We start from the raw sequence: 21,891 nt of genomic DNA on the forward strand, positions 1-21,891 counted from the left end.
GGAGAGAGAGGGAAGGGAAATGCTCAGCAAATTGGGAGCTGTTTTCTCAAGCTCCCGCATTATGCAACCGCCACTGATCCCACCGGAGCAGCCATTTCCAGTGCTGGGCTCATCTCGGCTTCAAAAATATTCACTTGTTGTGTTTGATGGAATAATTTCCCTCTAGGAGCCCTCTCGGCCGTCTGCGCCGGCGGCTCCGCCTGCCTCTCGAAAACTTAATAACCAGCCCTCTTAAAAGGAAAAAGGCATCTTAACCTTGTTGCAGAGGAATTGGATTCCCCTCCTCGCCCTGATTGCTTCTCTCCCTTCCCAGCCACTCAGCGCTTCTGTATGCATTTGGCTGCCACACAAAAGGGCGGGTGCTTGATCAGGTTAATTTCCAATTGCATCTTCCCGTTCGTGGAGATGCCGGGATCTCTTTCAAGGCTGCCTTGGGCAATTGAATTATCAGGGAGCTGTTTCTTTGTTCCTTCCCCAACCCACCCACGTGATTCCGTCTCTCGGCTCTTCTGCGTGCGTCGACTTTCATTTAAGAAAATTGTGCCACGCTGGTGACCAGGGTTAGGGTTGTTCGATGTCCAATTCCTGTTCTCCCTGACTCTTGGTGGAGCTGCTTGGGCACTGGGCCAGTCTGCAGCTCTCCTGAGAACATAAGAAGAGCATTGCTGGATCAGGCCAGTGGCCCATCTGCCCCAGTCAAGAGTGCCAACTTGGCCCCAAAACCATGGGTGCCCGAGGCCGTGGGTGCCATGCAGTGTGCACTGAAATCTGTGGGTGCCTGGCCCCTTCATGGGGAATTTTGTGGGCACTCGGACACCCAGGGTCCCAGGGAGTTGGCACTTGTCAGGCTTTGGGGACCAGCTGCCTCCCACGGGGCAGCCCAGAATCAGAGAAACAATAAGAGTTCTTACCAAGCAATTGATTCAATGATTCACAGAGAACGACAAAGGAATACAACCTTCCCCAATAATGGTGTTGCTCCAAGTCTCACCCCCCCCATGTCCCCCTTATTCGACGTCACTCCTGCATTGTTTAATCTGAGCTTTCTGTCTCTGAACTCTCTGTTCTAATATCCTCAATGCTCAGCGGCGTAGCGTGGGTTGTCAGCACCCGGGGCAAGGCAAGCAATTTGCGCCCCCTAACCCAGGGCAAGGCAAGTAATTTGCGCCCCTAACCCCTAACCTGCCGCGCTACCAGCTTCTTCTTGCTGCTGCCTGGGCTGGGGTATTTACGGTAAGGTAGCCACGGCGGCGGCGGCGGCGGCGGGTCCGTGTCAGGTGATCTGAGACGAGTTGCCGCTGGCGCTACCGCCCAAACGACGCCGCTTGCCCGGAGGAGGAGGGCAGAGAGGCGAGGAAAATGCAACATGGCCCAGCAGCTGCTGCAGCAGCAGCGGCGGCGGGGCTGTGAGGAGGGGCTGCCTGGCGCGCCCTCCGCGGCCCTGACGCACGGGGACCACGTCGAACGCTCAGAGCCGCTGCCTGCCAGACGCCTTCAGCCCAGACGCGCGCACAGCTCGTCGGTTCCGCGAGACATGGGGCTCTGCTACAGCCTGCGCCCGAGGCTCTTCGGCGACTCCGGAGGCGGCAAGCGCGCCCCCCCCCAGATGTTGCGCCCGGTGCGGCCGGCCCCCCCTGCACCCCCCACGCTACGCCACTGTCAATGCTCACCTGTTCTTGGGGGTAGCGGGGTTCAGGAATGCTTTCCAGGGACACTGAGTCTGTCACGGTTTGCCAAGCGTGCCTTCCTCTTAGCACATTTCTCCCTTTCGTCCTGAGTTTGAGCGTCTTCAAAACCCATGACACCTTCAGTAAAGGCTGTTCTCCAGTTGGAGCGCTCACAGGCCAGTGTTTCCCAGTTGTCGGTGTTTATACTACATTTTTTAAGAATTGCCTTGAGAGAGTCTTTAAACCTCTTTTGTTGACTGCCAGCATTACACTTTCCCTTTTTAAGTCTGGAATAGAGCAGTTTCCTTGGAAGATGATAATCAGGCATCTGCACAACATGACCAGTCCAGTGAAGTGGATGTTGAAGAATGATTGCTTCGACAAGTGTGATCTTTGCTTCTTTGTTGTTGTTGTTTAGTCGTTTAGTCATGTCCAACTCTTTGTGACCCCATGGACCAAAGCACGCCAGGCACTCCTGTCTTCCACTGCCTCCCACAGTTTGGTCAAACTCATGTTAGTAGCTTTGAGAACACTGTCCGACCATCTCGACCTCTGTCATTCCCTTCTCCTTGTGCCCTCCATCTTTCCCAACATCAGGGTCTTCTCATGAGGTGGCCAAAGTATTGGAGCCTCAGCTTCAGAATCTGTCCTTCCAGTGAGCACTCAGGGCTGATTTCCTTCAGAATGGATAGGTTTGATCTTCTTGCAGTCCATGGGTCTCTCAAGAGTCTCCTCCAGCACCAGAATTCAAAAGCATCAATTCTTCGGCAATCAGCCTTCTTTATGGTCCAGCTCTCACTTCCATACATCACTACTAGTTTGCCTAAAGACAGGACACAGGGCCTAGGCATCCTGGCTAGTTGTCTTGTCCAAAGTGAATTTGTCAAAAGGTTTATACACTCTAAAGAGGAGCCAGAGTATATCCAAGATGAATTTGTCACCATGAACTGGTCCAATCCTCTTTTAAAGCCATCCAAGTTGTGTCCTACCCTCGAGGCTTCCAGCTTCCACTTTGATTCAGACGTGACCCTTCTCCTCAGCTCCTCTGGATGGTGTGGGGAGAGAAAAGAGGCCATGTCCCGGCATAAAGGGCTTTCTTGAAAACATCGTACGTGTCCCCCACCCACCGCCAAGCTAAGTCACCTTTGTCCGCCCTTCTGGAAGAAAAAAGGGGGTGAAGAACTTTCATCTCCAAAGCTGATTTTTTCCTGCAATCAAGGATGCCTGGAGGAAGGAAAGGGACCCTTTGCTTTCAGATGGTCCAAATCTGATGCAAATGCAAAACCGAGGTGGGAGGGGAGGCAGCTCAGTTGCCTGGAGATGAAAGGTGCGACGTTCCTGACTATGTTTGACTTTGTGGTGCCCAGGAGGGGCCAAGGGGAGGGGAGGGAAAGAGGGGAGAAAGTCACAGCTATCTGACTGGAAATCGGGAGCAGGGAAGAAAGGGAGTCAACTACTGAAGAAAATAAAACACTCTTTGCCTGGAGCTCTCGGCGGTGGGGGTGGGATGGGGAGAGAAACAGCTACAAAGGCACACAGCTCAGAAAGCCATCATTGGCACTGAGGAGCAAAGAGGTAGGAAATGTCCCCAGCACATCTGAAGGGGGGATTCCTAAGCACCAATGAGGTTAGGTTTCCACGAGGAAGGCGAAAGGATGTTTGATTCCTATTTATTTATTATTTTAATTTATTGGATTTATATTCTCTACATGGGGCTACCTTTGAAGGTCACCCGGAAACTACAACTAATCCAGAATGTGGCAGCTAGACTGGTGACTGGGAGTGGCCGCCAAGACCACATAACACCAGTCTTGAAAGACCTACATTGGCTCCCAGTATGTTTCCGAGCACAATTCAAAGTGTTGATGTTGACCTTTAAAGCCCTAAACGGCCTTGGCCCTGTTTACCTGAAGCAGCCTCTCCACCTCCATCGTTCTGCCCGGACCCTGAGGTCCAGCGCCAAGGGCTTTCTGGTGGTTCCCTCACTGCGAGAAGCCAAGTTACAGGGAACCAGGCAGAAGGCTTTCTTGGCAGTGGCTCCCACCCTGTGGAACCCCCTCCTACCAGATGTCAAAGAGAACAACAATTACCAAACTTTTAGAAGACATCTGAAGGTAGCCCTGTTTAGGGAAGCTTTTAATGTTTGATGCATTACGGTATTTTAATATTTGGTTGGAATCCGCCCAGAGTGGCTGGGGAAGCCCAGCCAGATGGGCGGGGTATAAATAAATTGTTGTTGTTGTTGTTGTTGTTGTTGTTGTTGTTGTTGTTGTTGTTGTTGTTGTTATATTCCACATCCCCCCAACCCCAATAGAGCTCAATGTTACATACATGGTTTTCCCTCTCCTTGTTTAACCCCCGCAATGACCCTGCGAGGTAGGTTAGGCTGCGAGGCAAGGTCTCCAGATGAACATCCTGTACTGGAATTCTACTTAATATTGATCCAGAGCAGATTCCAACGTATAGTTAGCTGAGTAAAAACTTCAACACGTTGCAGGATTCCCTCCAAAAATAGACCAGAGGCAATTGTATTTCATCCAGCAGAGTTTTACTGCTACAGAAGGCAAATGAGCATAATGGTCACAAATCCAATACATTCAGGAATGGTGCTGTCCATAAGAAATCCAGTTACTGCAGACTTAACTTAAACTTACAATAACTTATAATAAGTCTAAACCTTAACGCTATACAGTAGTACCTCTGGTTGCGAACGGGATCCGTTCCTGACGCCCATTCGCACCATGAAAAGAACGAAGCCCACAGCGGCGCATCTGCACACGTGTGATTTCCAATTTGCTGCTTCTGCGGATGTGCATGGCATCATTTTATCACATCTGCGCATGTGCGAGCAGCGAAACCCAGAAGTAACCCTTTCTGGTACTTCCGGGTCGCCACGGAACATAACCTGAAAGAACATAACAAGAAGCGGACGTAACATGAAGAAGAGGAAGAGTTTGGGTTTGATATCCCACTTTATCACTACCCGAAGGAGTCTCAAAGTGGCTAACATTCTCCTTTCCCTTCCTCCCCCACAACAAACACTCTGTGGGGTGAGTGGGGCTGAGAGGCTTCAGAGAAGTGTGACTAGCCCAAGGTCACCCAGCAGCTGCATGTGGAGGAGCAGAGACGCGAACCCGGTTCCCCAGATTACAAGTCTACCACTCTCAACCACTACACCACCCTGGCTCTTTCATACATGAGGTATGACTGTATACAGAACACCACACCAGAAGGAAAAGAGATAGAAAGAGAAAATGAAACCCAGGCTCCTTCTGGCCCTACTTTTATAGTCAGCATGATCTTGACAGAAGAGATGACAGAACCAGTTTAAGCCAGCTGTACTCAGCTTCTCTGAAGGAATAACCCAAACATCAGGAACCTTCTGCTTGTTTCTTTCACACAGAGAAGCTTCCAGAACCCTCTTGAATTAATTAGAATAGGAAATACCTCTGCACATCAGATCAATACTTTCTGCACCAAGAAATGCAAACTGACACATCCATGAAGCAGCAAGGAAGAAGTCCCAGCAAAAGAAGAATGGATACAAAAACTTACGGAATATGCAGAAATGGCGAAACCTACCGGGAAAAATAGGAAATCCAGTTAACAAACTTTTTGTAAAAGAAAGGAAATGGTTTATTGAATATTTACAAACTTTGAACAGATAAGAACATTGGCAGGATTACTGTAATAACCTGCAGTTTTATAAGAGTATATGTTTGAAGTATATGAATAAATGAGCAAATTAAGTTAATTTGGAGATGCAGAAAATGTTAAAAATAAATTTAAGGAACCACAGAAAGAGGGGGAAGGGAGTCAAGTTTTGAAATGTTAAAAGATTGTAAAATTGTTGAAATGTATAACTGAAAATCATAAATAAAATACTTATTTATTTATTTATTTATTTTAAAAAGTTTGGCAACCACTGGTTTAGTCCATCTCTGCACTGCCAGTGACCCTGAGGAGTCATCAGGAATGGACAGCCCTGCAGCCCCAGGAGTGGAGGTCTCTACACCAGCTGCCTAGGTCCCCCATCATTTCCATATGTCCAAGCAGAGCTTCCTTTCAGTTTATGTGGTGGTTTGTGATATACGGAACTAGGTAGATTGACATTAAAATGGGAACATAACCAAAATTCTTCCCTAGCGATCTCTCTTTGAAGGGCCTGCACCCAACTGAGTTCTACTCAAAGTAGATCATTTGACATTAATGGTCCCAAATTATCCGTGATCCTTAATTTCAGCACATTTGCTCTGCATAAGGCAAGCACTAGCGGTGACCTAGGGCAGGCATAGGCAAACTCCGGCCCTCCAGATGTTTGGAACTTCAGTTCCCATCATCCCTGACCACTGGTCCTGTTAGCTAGCCGATGCCTGACCTAGGGTATTGATGTCATCCTGCCACTGGGATCAGCACCTTGGACAGCAGCCTGAGAAGGCAGGCAGGTCAACTGTGTTAGGGAGGCTTGCGTTCCTATTTGAATTCTACTCCTTTCCAAATTTGCATCAGTGCTAATTCATATGCAAATTCTGTGCAAATTTGGCTCGCAGTTTGTATATCAATTTCGCCAGTTCTGCATAATCCATCAATTTCCCTTGCCACTGTTCTTTTGTCAGGATTTCCTCATTCTTCCATCCTTGTGCTATTAAGACTCTTGCCACCATTGTCGCACACATAAATAAGTTGTTTATTTTCCTTGGCAGGTCTTTCCCTACAATCCCTAACAAAAAAGCTTCTGGGGTTTTTTTACAAACGTTAATTTAAAGAGTTTGCACTATGTTATGTACTGAGTTAAATAGGATCCAAAATGCAGCAGTCTGATTGGTCCTAGAACAATAGGATTCAGAATGCAGCAGTCTGATTGGTCCACAGTAGCCACCCAATCTAGTTCCAGGTGGAAGTGAGTTGCAACCTGATTGGCCTACAGGAGAATCCCGGAATTAGCCAATCACGTGGGGCCCATTGTGTAAATAATGTATATAAAGCAGACATTCTGGGGGAACTTCCATACCTCCTCACCACTATGAGCTGAATAAAGAACATGAAATCCACTCTCGACTCCGAGTATATTTCACACTAGTTTCTTAATCCAGCTCTGCAGGACAGCACTGGGACTCTCCTGGGCTGGGAATGAGAGCTCTCGCTCCATGGGAGATGCTTGATTAGCAGCTGTGAGCTCCTCCCTACACCTCTCACCCTCCAAATAAGCAAGGGATCCACCACAGGTTCCTCTCGGAGCAAGGTGTTAATTATGTGGGTGCCCCTGCGTCTTCCACTCGTCACTCGCCAGCTGCAGAGTGAATCACAGAAGCTGAGAACAAAGGTCTCGATTGTACAGGAAAAGTCGGGGGGCTGTGCCAGCACCCTGGGGTGTCTCCCATGTGCCCCACGTGGCGGGCTGCATTGCATCCAATTGCATGGGAAACATAATTGCTATCATCTGGAAGCAGCAACACTCCTAAATACCAGTTGCAGAGAATGGCAGAGTGGAGAGCTGGCTCTTGCACTCAGATCTCGCTGGTGGGTTTCCCAGTGGGGCATCTGGTTCGCCACTGTGTGAAGAGAATGCAAGACTACATGGCTTGGTCACTTCAGAGTGCAGCAGACTCGTAAAGGTAAAGGTAAAGGGACTCCTGACCATTAGGTCCAGTTGTGGCCGACTCTGGGGTTGCGGCGCTCATCTCACTTTATTGGCCAAGGGAGCCGGCATATATATATATAAAAAATATTAGTTTTTTAACATAACATTTTCAACAATTATTAAACATGCTTTTATGTCTTACACAAGGTCCGAATAGTTAAAGCTATGGTTTCCCCAGTAGTGTTGTATGGAAGTGAGAGCTGGACCATAAAGAAGGCTGATCGCCAAAGAATTGATGCTTTTGAATTATGGTGCTGGAGGAGATTCTTGAGAGTCCCATGGACTGCAAAAAGATCAAACCTATCCATTCTGAAGGAAATCAGCCCTGAGTGCTCACGGGAAGGACAGATCCTGAAGCTGAGGCTCCAATACTTTGGCCACCTCATGAGAAGAGAAGACTCCCTGGAAAAGACCCTGATGTTGGGAAAGATGGAGGGCACAAGGAGAAGGGGACGACAGAGGACGAGGTGGTTGGACAGTGTTCTCGAAGCTACCAGCATGAGTTTGACCAAACTGCGGGAGGCAGTGGAAGACAGGAGTGCCTGGCGTGCTCTGGTACACGGGGTCACAATGAGTCAGACACAACTAAACGACTAAACAACAACAACAACAACATGTCTTATACATTATTATTTTTTTACTTCCATCAATCACATCTGAAAATTTTCCGATCTTTTCACTTAATTTACATTTCTTACTTTCACTATTACGTTTAAATATCATAACTAATATCTCTCTTCTTTCTCTTCCTTGCAATATTTCATATATTTCTCCTTACAAAACTTCTTGTAGTCCTACTAGCGTAATTTGTTGATTACTGTTGCTCTTCAAATGGTTGGTATATTTCTTCCAATCTTCTGTAAATCTCTGGTCCTGCAGGTTTCGAATCCTTCCTGTCATTTTACCCAATTCTGCATAGTCCATTAATTCTGTCTGCCATTCTTCTTTTGTGATGCAGCAGACTCTTCTTAATGTCTCGTGGTCTTGCGGCCACTGTGTCCAGGAGCCGACAAGCAGAACAGGTCATTCGTAGATCAGAGAAAGACAGTGAAACACCGGCTAACCTACAGTTCGTTTCTTTATTAAGGAAGCAGAGCAAAGAGCACACTGAGACTTCTAAGGGTTGCTCCTGCCTAGACAAAGCAGGTGCCCAGAATGGCTTGTTACCCCCCCCTCCACTCCTTATTCCACTGTGGTCCCCCCCCCAATCTACTGCAAGCCAAGTGGGACCCTCTGTGTTTCTGCCTGGCTCTCTGCTCGGTAACATGCAATAAACACTTTGTTCAAGGGGGAAGGGGGGCTTGCAGGCTGTCAGCAGAAAAGCTTTCAGGGTGGCTGTTGTGGGAATGTTCAGGGATGCAGGAGAGGATATATTGTTTGATTATAGCCTTTCCAACTTGTGTTAACAAGTTCACAATTTATCAGAGTAACATTCCCCTTTTTAAACTCACAGTGGATGTGTTTGCTGAGGCTCGCTAAAGCCTCTATAATAACTGTACTGGTGACTCGGAAACTGCAATTAATCCAGAATGCGGCAGCTAGACTGATGACTGGGAGTGGCCGCTGGGACCATATAACACCAGTCCTGAGAGATCTGCATTGGCTCCAAGTATGTTTCCGAGCACAATTCAAAGTGTTGGTGCTGACCTTTAAAGCCCTAAATGGCCTCGGTCCTGTATACCTGAAGGAGCGTCTCCACCCCCATCATTCAGCCCAGACACTGAGATCCAGCGCTGAGGGCCTTCTGGCGGTTCCCTCACTGCGAGAAGCCAAGTTACAGGGAACCAGGCAGAGGGCCTTCTCGGTAGTGGCGCCTGCCCTGTAGAACGCCCTCCCATCAGATGTCAAGGAAATAAGCAGCTACAATGGTACCTCGGGTTAAGAACTTAATTCGTTCTGGAGGTCCGTTCTTAACCTGAAACTGTTCTTAACCTGAATTATCACTTTAGCTAATGGGACGTCCTGCTGCTGCCACGCCACCGGAGCACGATTTCTGTTCTCATCCTGAAGCAAAGTTCTTAACCCAAGGTACTATTTCTGGGTTAGCGGAGTCTGTAACCTGAAGTGTATGTAACCTGAAGCGTATGTAACCCGAGGTACCACTGTATCTTATTTTTAAAAGACATCTGAAGGCAGCGCTGTTTATGGAAGTTTTTAATATTTAATGCTGAATTGTTTTTAACATTTGATTGGGAGCCGCCCGGAGTGGCTGGGGAAACTCAGCCAGATGGGCAGGGTATAAATAATAAATTATTATTATTATTATTATTATTATTATTATTATTATTATTATTATTCTCTTGTGCTCAGGTCTTCTAGAGAGTTTTTAGCCATTGTGAGGAGGCTGGACCAGAGAGGTCACTGGCCTGATCTGGTGGGCCCTTCCTAGGTTCTTAATCTCCATCAACTTACATCTCCCTTTCTGGAGTATCAAATTCCAAAAACAAGCGCGCGCTCTCTCTCTCTCTCATTCTCTCCCTCTCTCTCTCTCTCTCTCTCTCTCTCTCTCTCTCACACACACACACACACGGTCTGTTTTCCCAAGGTGCTTACAATCTATATTTCAACAGAATGGAAGACAACAGAAGAAAGAGATGGGAAGGATCAGCGGGAACAAATACAGTGATCGGTCCTCATTTGTGCTTAAGAACATAATTTTAATGTTGGTGTTTACTTTTAACTGGGTAATTTATCTTACATTCGTGGGTGTTTCCTTTTCCACCTTTCTTCTGCATTCTAAAAACTCAATAGAAAGCTACGCAAAATACAAATAATCCTGTGGCAGGTAGTTCCGTAAGTTAACTAAGCGCCATGAATGTGATTTGCTTCCCGGAAGGATACAGCGACAGCAGCAGGACTGAAAGTAGAGGGGGAGAGCCTGCATCAATGAGCAGAAAACTGGGTCACGGCATGTTTTGCTTGCTTTCAAGGGTCTCCAGCCCACCAAGAACGCTCACCTTCAGAAGCATGAGGCTGATTGGATGTGAAGGCCTTGCGACGTCAGATGCCTCTTGAAACTGCCGCCCGGAGGATAGGCGCATGGACGTCAATGCCGTCGCGAGGAGGAGCGCATTGGCCCCCATCGCTGGAGGGAAGACAATCTCAGAGTCTCTGGAGTTATCGGTCTTGGCGGGGAGCATCGCACATCAGCTGGTCTCCACCAGGTGACTCTTTTGCAGGGAAAAGTTCAGTATGGGCTCCCAGCCAAACAAAGAAGAGGAAAGCTAGCAAGGAGAGAAGCCGGCAAAGGGGACCTCACTCCAGCGCGATGGGGCAATTTTGGCAGCAAGAGGGACCCAGGACAGGAGCTGAGAGATCTCAAAGAAAGGATGTCGAGACAGATCTCCTGCAGTTCAGTCCTTGCATGTAAAATACATCAAAGAGGAGTTTGTCTCTGGAAATGTGTGCAATGCCTCACTGCACCTCACAACTGAGAAACAGTAACTGTAATGGCCTGGGATTCAGACTCGGAGGCTGAACCTGAGGAATCCCAGCCTGCACAGGAGTCCCCGCCTCCAGAACCAGCTGAGCCAGGGCTGGGGCTTGAGCCTGAAGGGTCCTCACCTGTGCTGGATCCTCAGGTGCAGGCACAAGCTGAGTCTGCTCTGGCTCCTGAGGTGATGGAGGACCCATTGCCTGCAGGTGCTCCACTCTCAGCCCCGTCAGGGGAGGCTGAGGTTGCCTCTGGGTCCGGTAACCCTCCAGCCTCTCCTGAGCTGCAGAGGCTCAGGGCAGAGAGGCGGAGGGAACTAAGTTCCCGCAGGAGGAGTGCTCGCCTCCAGGCCAGGAGAGGCGAGTCACCTGTGGACCGGGGCCGCCCTATGCCTCGGGGCAGATAAAAGCCAGCCAGCCACAGTCCCAGGTTGCGGGAGCAACATTGTTGGTAGCCTGTTCCTGCCTGCACCCTGTCCTGCTCTTCTGCCGGAGTTCCTGACATCACCCATCTCCCTGCCTTCACCTTTGCCGGACAGCCTCCATACCGCACCCTCGACCTCGGACTGGACTTGGACCTCGCCGCACGGTTAACCCTCGGGACCAGCACAGTAACCCTTGTGTTCCCGGGATTCCACACATAAGAGTTTTGGACTCGCAGTGATGGCCAAACTCGGCCCTCCAGATGTTTTGGGACTACAGTTCCCATCATCCCTGACCACTGGTCCTGTTAGCTAGGGATGATGGGAGTTGTAGTCCAAAAACAGCTGGTGGGCCAAGTTTAGCCATCACTGCATGTATACAGTCGTAACTCGGTTCTTGAATGCCTTGGTACTCGTATGTTGTGGCTCCCGAACGCCGCAAACCCAGAAGTAAGTGTTCTGGTTTGCGAACTTTTTTGGAAGCTGGACGTCCGATGCAGCTTCAGATTGAAGCTCCTGCAGCCAATCGGAAGCCACGCCTTGGTTTTCAAACGTTTTCGGAACTCAAATCGACTTCCGGAACAGATTACGTTTGAGAAGGAGGAGGAGGAGGAGGAGGAGGAGGAGGAGGAGGAGGGTTTGGATTTGATATCCCGCTTTATCACTACCCGAAGGAGTCTCAAAGCGGCTAACATTCTCCTTTCCCTTCCTCCCCCACAGCAAACACTCTGTGAGGTGAGTGGGGCTGAGAGACTTCAGAGAAGTGTGACTGGCCCAAGGTCACCCAGCAGCTGCATGTGGAGGAGCGGGGAATCGAACCCGGTTCCCCAGATTACGAGTCTACCTCTCTTAACCACTACACCACACTACACCACACTGAGAACCAAGGCACGACTGTATATAAAAATGAACTAGTTACAATAGTTCTGTGCTGGAGGTGTGGCCAGGACAATGCCTCCCTGAAATGTAGGCTTGTGGAACATCCAGTCTCTGAATGCATCCTGGATAATTATTAATAAGGTTAAGTAACCTTGTCCCTGAAGTTGCCACATTTTATGCTGCAAAGGGATGGTAATTTTAAATTCTGCCAACTAGGTGTTAAACGCCCACAAGTGAGTGAAAGGAAGGATAGATAAGAAATAATATGCTCTCCTACCCTCCAAACACCTCGGAGGATTCTCTTAGCTTCCTCAATTTATCTGTGATGCATCCTGGCTAGGGTACACACAATTGTTTAAAAGGACTCCGAAGGAAGATCAACAGACGCGGTTTGAGCAGCCCTAGACAGTCCATTAATTTCCAGTGCTGGATCTCATGCATAAGCTAATGACCTTCTAAATGTAACTAAGGAGGAGAGCAAAGGCAAAGCAAGACTCACTCCCTCTCTCATTCCCCTGCCCCAACAGGTGGGGTATTTAGTGGGGCAGGGAAGAGGGATGGGGAAGGGGGTCTAGCTCAGTGGGAGAAGGGGCTCTAGCTCAGTGGGAGAGCACCTGCTCTGCATGCAGAAGGCTCCAGATTCAGTCCCCAGCAGCAAGTTGAGCTGTTAATATCTCCTGCTTGAAACCTTGGAGAGCTGCTGCCAGTCAGAGTAGACAACACCAAGCTCAATGGACCAAGGGTCTAGACTCTGCATAAGCATATATGTAAACATCCCCAACTCCCTCAATCATTCCTCATAAGGCTTGGTTTCCAGACCCTTCATCACCCTGGGCAGAATCTACACCCATATAAAAACACTCTGTGAAAATGCTTTTAAAAAAAAAAGTTTTGAAAAACACATTGAATTTTGCATATCTCACTGTCACCATCTCGTGTCGCATTTGTATATTGCACTTTACAACACATTTAAAACATTTTATTTGCAGAGACATCACCTTGCCAACAAAGGTCCATATAGTTAAAGCTATGGTTTTCCCAGTAGTGATGTATGGAAGTGAGAGCTGGACCATAAAGAAGACTGATCGTTGAAGAATTGATGCTTTTGAATTATGGTGCTGGAGGAGACTCTTGAGAGTCCCATGGACTGCAAGAAGATCAAACCTCACCATTCTGAAGGAAATCAGCCCTGAGTGCTCACGGGAAGGACAGATCCTGAAGCTGAGGCTCCAATACTTTGGCCACCTCATGAGAAGAGAAGACAGAGGACGAGATGGTTGGACAGTATTCTCGAAGCTACCAGCATGAGTTTGACCAAACTGTGGGAGGCAGTGGAAGACAGGAGTGCCTGGCATGCTCTGGTCCATGGGGTCACGAAGAGACGGACACAACTAAACAACTAAACAACAACAAGAGCTGAGTCCCTGGTTGCCCTCCTCTGCACACCTTCCAGCTTGTCGATATCCTTCTTAAATTTTGGCACCCGAACTGGACACAGAATTCCAGGTGGGGTCTGACCAAGCCAGAATAGACACTAGACTTCTGTTGGTGCAGCCTAGTATAGCGTTCACCTGTTTTGTTGCTGCATCACACTGTTGACTCATGTTCAGCTTGTGGTCCACCAAGACCCCTAGATCCTTTCCCCGTGTACATGGGAAGCTGCCTTTTACCGAATCAGAGCCTTGGGCCCATTTCACTCAGTATTGTCTACACTAACTGGCAGCAGCGGTTTCAGGCCACGAGTCTCTCCCCAACCCCAACTGGAGATGCTTGAGTGTGGGAATTCAAACTGGGACTTCCTTCATGCACTGCAGATTTCTGTGCCATGGAGCCTGAAAACTTCCGCTGCAGCAGCACAGACTCACAAACACCCATATTATTTAAACACCTAGCCTGGGTGTGTTTTTTTCGGGGGGAGTTGAATTGGGTCTGATGAAAGAAAGGCAAGGCTTTTAAGGCTGCGAGATGCATAATTCATCTTCCGACCTTCAGCCAAAAGCAGCAATGGAGAAATAACTCCTGCAGTCTTTTTTAATCCGCCCCTCCCTCTCCACCCAAGGGATCGCAGCGAAGCTTTGGCCCCCGGCCAGGCCCGAGCTGGGAAAGGTTATTAAAACCACTACAGGGGCGGGTTAAGGATAATTGCTCTTAGGGTAAAGCAAGCAGGCATTCAGAGTGCACTTAATATCTTTGGGAAGAGGAGGGAAAGCGGCAGAACTTAAGGAGCCACCAACCTGCAGAGAAAAAGAGGCCATCTGCAAGGGGGCTAGATTTTGACCCTGCGCTGGAGGCTCCCCACCCCATACAGTGGTACCTTGGTTCTCAAATGTCTTGGTACTCAAACAACTTGGAACCCAAACACTGCAAACCCGGAAGTAAGGGTTCCAGTTTGCAAACTTTTTTCGGAAGCCGAACATGCTCCGTTTTGAGTGTTACACTGATGATTTGAGCGCCACACCTTTGTTTTAGTGTTACACCGAAGTCTGTCTGTTTTTGCTATTAATTTTGTCTTTTTTGTGGCTCTTGTTGTTTTGTTTTCGTGACTGTGCGGAACCCAGTTCAGCTACTGATGGATTGATTGTGTGACTGCAGTACGCTATCTATTGCTTTCTCGTTAGATAGTAACATTCATGTTAAATGGCTGTTTTAGAGATTGTTTTTAAAAGTCTGGAAAGGATTAATCCGTTTTGCGTTACTTTCTATGGGAAAGCTTGCCTTGGTTTTGGAATGCTTTGGTTTTAGAACTGAAATAAAAAAAATAAGGTTACAGTGGTACCTCGGGTTAAGTATTTAATTCATTCCGGAGGTCTGTACTTAACCTGAAACTGTTCTTAACCTGAAGCACCACTTTAGCTAATGGGACCTCCTGCTGCTGCCACGCCGCTGGAGCATGATTTCTGTTCTTATCCTGAAGCAAAGTTCTTAACCTGAGGTACTATTTCTGGGTTAGCGGAGTCTGTAACCTGAAGCATATGTAACCTGAAGCGTATGTAACCCGAGGTACCACTGTACTTGTTGAAAGCCACCCAGAGTGGCTGGGGAATCCCAGCCAGATGGGTGGGGTATAAATAAATTATTATTATTATTATTATTATTATTATTATTATTATTATTATTAAGATTCCTGCATTGCAGGGGGTTGGACTAGATGACCCTTGGGATCCCTCCCAACTAGCGGAGTCTGTAACCTGAAGCATATGTAACTTGAAGCGTATGTAACCCGAAGTACCACTGTATATATATATATATAGAGAGAGAGAGAGAGAGAGAGAGAGAGAGAGAGAGAGAGAGAGAGAGGGAGGGAATAAATGTTCATAAATGTACCAACCAAGCACATACATAGATGTGTGGACCACATGTCTGGAGCAGCACAGGAGGACCGCCTTGAAACCATTTTGACTCCCAAACTGACCAACTGTTTTCTCTGCAAGGAGGGAGGAGGTGGGTGAGCCTCCCCATTGTCTTTTTGTTCACAAATCCTGTCTTAAGGGTATGTCTGTGTATGAATAGGGTGAGCCTGTGACCTGGCTCAGGAACTAAGTATTTGTCATTACAAAAGACCGGCCAGGCTCCCCAAGGTATCCAATCAAGTAACCATTAACAGGTAACTTGCCAGACAGGAGATAAACAACGCACTCAGATTTCTGTTGTAGACCGCCTCTTCTGTGATGTAGGTATGATGTTTCTGGGTGTGGTCTTGGACTCCAGGGCTGGCAATTTAAAATGTCTATATAAGGGCAGGCACACCTTTGTTCTGGGTCCTCCTCCTTTCCTGCATGTGAGGGGAACACCCTGTTGCAACAGTTCAATAAAGATCAGGCTTACGAGCTACTTTGCTTCTCAGTATTCTCTGGTTGGCCTCTATTATTTTCTCCAGCCGATGGAGAACCTGCAAAGGACTCTGTAAGGGCTCTTGTGTCCCCCATAAGGGAATAAGGGCAGATTTTTGTTTATTACAGAACGGATTTCTGAAACGGATTACGTTTGAGAACCAAGGTACCACCGTACCACACAGGATTTTCAAAGGGCATCCCTGTGTGCTTCACAAATATCCTTGCAGCCATCCGCACAACGCTCTAGGAAGGTAGGCCAGTGCTGTGGTGCAGAGAGCAGGTGACCTCTGGAGGGCCACAACAGGCCTGAGGTTGACTATCCGCTGACCTGGCACCATGCCATCATGTCCACAATGATCTCAGGGGTGGGGCAAGTCTCCTGTGAACAAAGGCTTGCGGCGTTTGGGGCTTTTTAGTTCGGAGAAAAAAAGGGGAGTCAGAGGTGACATGGTAGAATTTGACAAAATGATGCATGGCTTGGAGAAAATCGATAGGGGAAAGTCTTCAACATTTCTCCAATGAAAATAGGGATGTCCTTTTAATAATAATATCCCCCCCTCCATCTGACTGGGATGACCCAGCCACTCTGGGCGGCTTCCAACATATAAAAAAGCTCTTACCACAGCAAAAAGACTGATACTGATGAAATGGAAAAATAAAAATGTGGCTCCCTTCTATGCTTGGATGGAAGACTTATATAAACTCACAACATATGAACAACTTGCATATAAATGCAGACTTGCCATGGACAAATTCAATGATATCTGACATCCATTCTTACAAATACTCTAATAGGTTAAGATCTGCTGGAATACAATAACAACCTTGTAAAATATACAGTTTTGGGTTCCCTGCCTCCTTTATTTTCCCTTCTACACGGGTTCTGTTTCTCTTTTTCTTCTTCTCTTTTATTTATGTCTTACCATGTTTAGTGCGCATATAATTACGTACTTTTTGAACTTAAGAAGAAGAAGAAGAAGAAGAAGAAGAAGAAGAAGAAGAAGAAGAAGAGCATAATAAAACATTAAACATTTTAAAACTTCCCTATACAGTGGTACCTTGATTGAAGAACAGCTTAGTTTATGAACAACTTGGATTAAGAACACTGCAAACCGGGAAGTAGGTGTTGGTCTGTGAATTTTGCCTTGGAAGCAGAACATGTTTCGCTTCCTGTTGAGTGTGTTCCATTTGTAAATTGATTCCCCCGATGCTATGGGAAAGCACACCTTGGTTTAAGAACGCTTTGGTTTAAGAACAGACTTCTGGAAGTTCGTAAACCAAGATACCACTGTACAGGGCTGCCTTTAGATGTCATCTAAGAGTTATATAGTTACTTATTTCCTTGGCTCAGGGGTCACATAACTCCATACCCTCCAACATTTCTCTGATGAAAATAGGGACGTGGGTGGCGCTGTGGTCTAAACCACTGAGCCTAGGGCTTGCCAATCAGAAGGTCAGCAGTTGGAATCCCCACAACGGGGTGAGCTCTCGTTGTTCGGTCCCTGCTCCTGCCCACCTAGCAGTTTGAAAGCACGTGACCCAGAAGCTGTACGCTGGGTCCCTCAGCCAATAAAGCGAGATGAGCGCCACAACCCCAGAGTCGGACACGACTGGACCTAATGGTCAGGGGTCCCTTTACCTTTATCTCCCTTGCCAGAGGAAATGGGCCTCTGAATCTCATTGCTGGAAACCACAGAAGGGTAGAGTTACTCTTGTGCTTAGGTTCTTCCTTGAGGGATTCCCAGTTTTCTGATGTGAGAACAAGACGCTGGACTAGATGCACACCCCTTTGGGCCTGATCCAGGCCACTCTTCTTTGATTCCCTGCAGGCCTCCCAGTTTCAGGTTATTTCTGTTAAAATTGGACCTGAATTTGACAACCCTCCATAATAACTTCAGCGGGATCAAGCCCATCTTGTCCAGCCTCCTGTTCTCAGGAGATGCCCCTATGTCCCGCAAGCAGGACCCAGGTGTGAGATCAACTTTCCCCTCCTGCATTTCCCAGCAACTGGTATTCAGAAGTGTCACTGCCTCAAGCTATGGAGGCAGAGCCTAGCCAGTGTGGCTAGTAGTCCTTTCTTCCACGAATCACATAGGGCTATCCTCCATCGCCCAGAAATGGAAGCAAGAAGAAATTCCGATGAAAGAAGAATGGCAAACAAAATTAATGGACTACGCAGAATTAGACAAAATGACAGGAAGGATTTACAGAAGGAATATACGAATTATTTGAAGGGCAACTGTAATCAATAAATTATGCCAGTAGGATTACAAGAAGTTTTGTAAGGAGAAATATATGAAATATTGCAAAGTAGAGAAAGAAGAGAGATATTAGTTATGAGATTTAAAGGTAATAGTGAAAGTAAAAAAATGTACAGATTGGAAAATTTGCAGAGGTGATTGATGGAAGTAAAAAAAAAATTGTATAAGATGTAAAAGTATGTTTAACTATTGTTGAAAATGATATGTTAAAAAAACTAATAAAAATTTATATATATATATATTTAAAAAGGACTATCCTCTGTCAAATAGAACAGCCCCCCATTCATTTTGTGTCTCCAGTGCAGAACAAGAGAATGAGGTTTCAGGCTAAGTGTTTGACTGAAGGAAGAAGGGAGAGTTCAATCGCTGCTTGTTAGCAGGTATGACTGATGGCCCAGACCCTCTCCTGACACCAATTTATGCCCTTCTATTAGATTTTTCTATCAACTGGCGCTGCCCTGGATAGTTCCATAAAGTTTTTCCTGACTCCCCAAGGACTCGGGGCACTCAACTCTCCCCGCCGGCCCTGCCAGGCCCTGTGAAAAAACACCAAACTTCACTGTGGTGGCTTGACCCCAATTCGAGATGGAGAGCAGGGGCTGTGCCTGAGAGGGTGCCGCAGCGCACGACCCTACGTTTGGGGCTTGCTCAAGTCGCTTGGAGTAATTTGTGCAGGATGGATTGAGGGCTGCTGGGTCGGGGGGACAATGAGCAGCTGACATTCAGAGACATCCAGTCTGCCAATTGCATCTTCTCTTTCGCACACAAACACAGACGTAAGAACATAGAGAGAGTCTGCTGGATGGGCCAACGGTCCCTCTAGAACAGCATCCTGTCCTTGCAGGGGCCAACTAGATGCCCAGGGGAAACTCGCAAGCGGGATTCGAACGCGGCTCTCCCCTCCTGCGGTATTCAGAAGCATTGCTGCTTCCAGCTGTGGAGGCAGAGCAAAGCCATCACCATCATTTTTTATTCGTATGCCGCCTTTCCACAGTTAAAAAACAATGCTCAAGGCGGCTCACAGCATAACAAGATTTACATCATTACAAAAGTTATAAACAATAAATAAACTACCTAAAAAAAATGCACAACCAAATGGGAAACTATTTCCACATAAATCAAAATCTAAAACTAAGAATACAGAATACAGTCACAGTTTAAAATTACATAGGTAAAAAAATAACGGCAATTTAAACAAAGTTTAAACATCCTGGCTAGCAGCCCTTTAGCCTTCTCTTCCTACATGAATTTGTCTGATCCTCTTTCAAAGCTGGTGGCTGTCCTTGCCTCCTGTGGCAGAGAGTTCCACAGTTTCACAATGCATTGCATAAAGAAGTACCATATTTTTCTGTGTATAACACGCCCTGTGTATAAGATGCCCCCTATTTTGGGAGACTCGAAATTAAGAAAATGGGGGGAGATTGCCCCCGTGTATAACACAACCCACCCTTTTAACATTATTTTTTAGTAAAAAAAAACCCAACCACCTAGTCTTATACCCACAAAAGTATGGTACTTCCTGTTACCCTGCCTGAATCTTCTCACACATTCAGCATCCCAGGAGCCAGACAGAGAGGCCAGGTGGGTGTGTACATTTGGCCTACAATGGGATTGAGGCTCCCCACCCCAGGTATAGCAAGTGGACAAGACAGGAAGGGGCAGAAAAATGAATATTCCCCCTCTCCCCACCACCAATCACAGATCCCTAGGGCAGCCAACTTCCTGCTCACCTGCCTGCCTCAAAAAACCTAGCTGTCCTCATTTAAAAAGGAGGCACGGCGGTGATGGGGAAGCTGTGACGGTTTCAGTCTGCGGCACAACATTATCCCCCCCCCCCCGCCTGCCTGCCCGCTCTCTCCGTGGCACTGATACCCACCTTATTAGACAGCCGGCGGAAAACGAGGCGACAAGCGAATGTCTTCATTAGGCAGCTGTGCCTGCCGAAGTGCGCTAATTTGATCAAGAGATAATCAAGGTCGCCCAAGCACTACAGGAACGTGAGGAAATATCCAGCCCTAAACAGCTGAGCAAACCCCACTCCACGCATCCCGACTGCAGCCTGAGCAGTTGGCTTATTTATTCTTAGGATGGGTGAATGGGAATCCTGATTCCCCCCAATTGGGGTGGGGGGAATCACTACTTAAGGACCAGTTCTACCATTAGGCAGGATAATTTGGCTGCTTCAGGCAGCAGGCGGAGTTGGGGGGACAGCGGTGTTGGTGATACGTCAGAGGACCAAACTATGGGTGCTATGGGGGTCTGGTCTGTGCTCCCCATAAGAGTCAACTCCTAGGGGCCGCGGTCCCTTTGGGCCCCCAATAAAATATTTGAGAGGGCCACCCCCCTCCAGTTGATGAGCATTGCCATTCAAATACAGTGGTACCTCGGGTTACATACGCTTCAGGTTACATACGCTTCAGGTTACAGACTCCGCTAACCCAGAAATATGTTGTTGTTGTTGTTGTTTAGTCGTGTCCGACTCTTCATGACTCCATGGACCAGAGCACGCCAGGCACTCCCGTCTTCCACTGCCTCCCGCAGTTTGGTCAAACTCATGCTGGTAGCTTCGAGAACACTGTCCAACCATCTCATCCTCTGTTGTCCCCTTCTCCTTGTGCCCTCCATCTTTCCCAACATCAGGGTCTTTTCCAGGGAGTCTTCTCTTCTCCTGAGGTGGCCAAAGTATTGGAGCCTCAGCTTCAGGATCTGACCTTCCAGTGAACACTCAGGGCTGATTTCCTTCAGAATGGAGAGGTTTGATCTTCTTGCAGTCCATGGGACTCTCCCCTCCAGCACCATAATTCAAAAGCATCAATTCTTCAGCGATCAGCCTTCTTTATGGTCCAGCTCTCACTTCCATACATCACTACTGGGAAAACCATAGCTTTAACTATAAGGACCTTTGTTGGCAAGTTGATGTCTCTGCTTTTTAAGATGCCCATAAATATTACCTCAGGTTAAGAACTTTGCTTCAGGATGAGAACAGAAATGCAGCGGCGGCGCAGTGGCAGCAGGAGGCCCCATTAGCTAAAGTGGTGCTTAAGAACAGTTTCAGGTTAAGAACAGTCCTCCAGAACAAATTAAGTTCTTAACCTGAGGTACCACTGTAGTGTCTTCTTGTTGATTCTGCAGGGTGTGGCTTATCTGCCACCCCCCAATATTTTTATTCAAACTAGCACCCCACTAAAGCAGTTGAGGCTGCTATTTTTGAGTGAATAAAAGCATTGTCCCACCAACCTTCATCTGTCCTTGGTCAGCCCCCTTCCTCCCTGTGCTATTTCTTATGACCATCAATAATGTTACTGTTTATTTACTGCATTTTATAGAATTGACGCGGGTGGCGCTTTTGGTTAAACCACAGAGCCTAGGACTTGCTGATCAGAAGGTTGGCGGTTTGAATCCCTGCGATGGGGTGAGCTCCTGTTGCTCGGTCCCTGCTCCTGCCAACCTAGCAGTTCGAAAGCACGTCAAAGTGCAAGTAGATAAATAGGTACCGCTCCTGCAGGAAGGTAAACAGCATTTCCGTGTGCTGCTCTGGTTTGCCAGAAGCGGCTTCGTCATGCTGGCCACATGACCCGGAAGCTGTACGCCGGCTCCCTTGGCCAATAAAGCGAGATGAGCGCCGCAACCCCAGAGTCGGCCACGACTGGACCTAATGGTCAGGGGTCCCTTTACCTTTACCTATAGAATTGTAGACTTGGAAGGGAGCCCAAAGGTCTTCTATCCCAACCCCCTGCAATTTATATCCCACCTTTT

The sequence above is a fragment of the Podarcis erhardii genome (genome assembly GCF_964252035.2).
Source record: "Podarcis erhardii genome assembly, chromosome: 7".
NCBI classification, from domain to species: domain Eukaryota; kingdom Metazoa; phylum Chordata; class Lepidosauria; order Squamata; family Lacertidae; genus Podarcis; species Podarcis erhardii.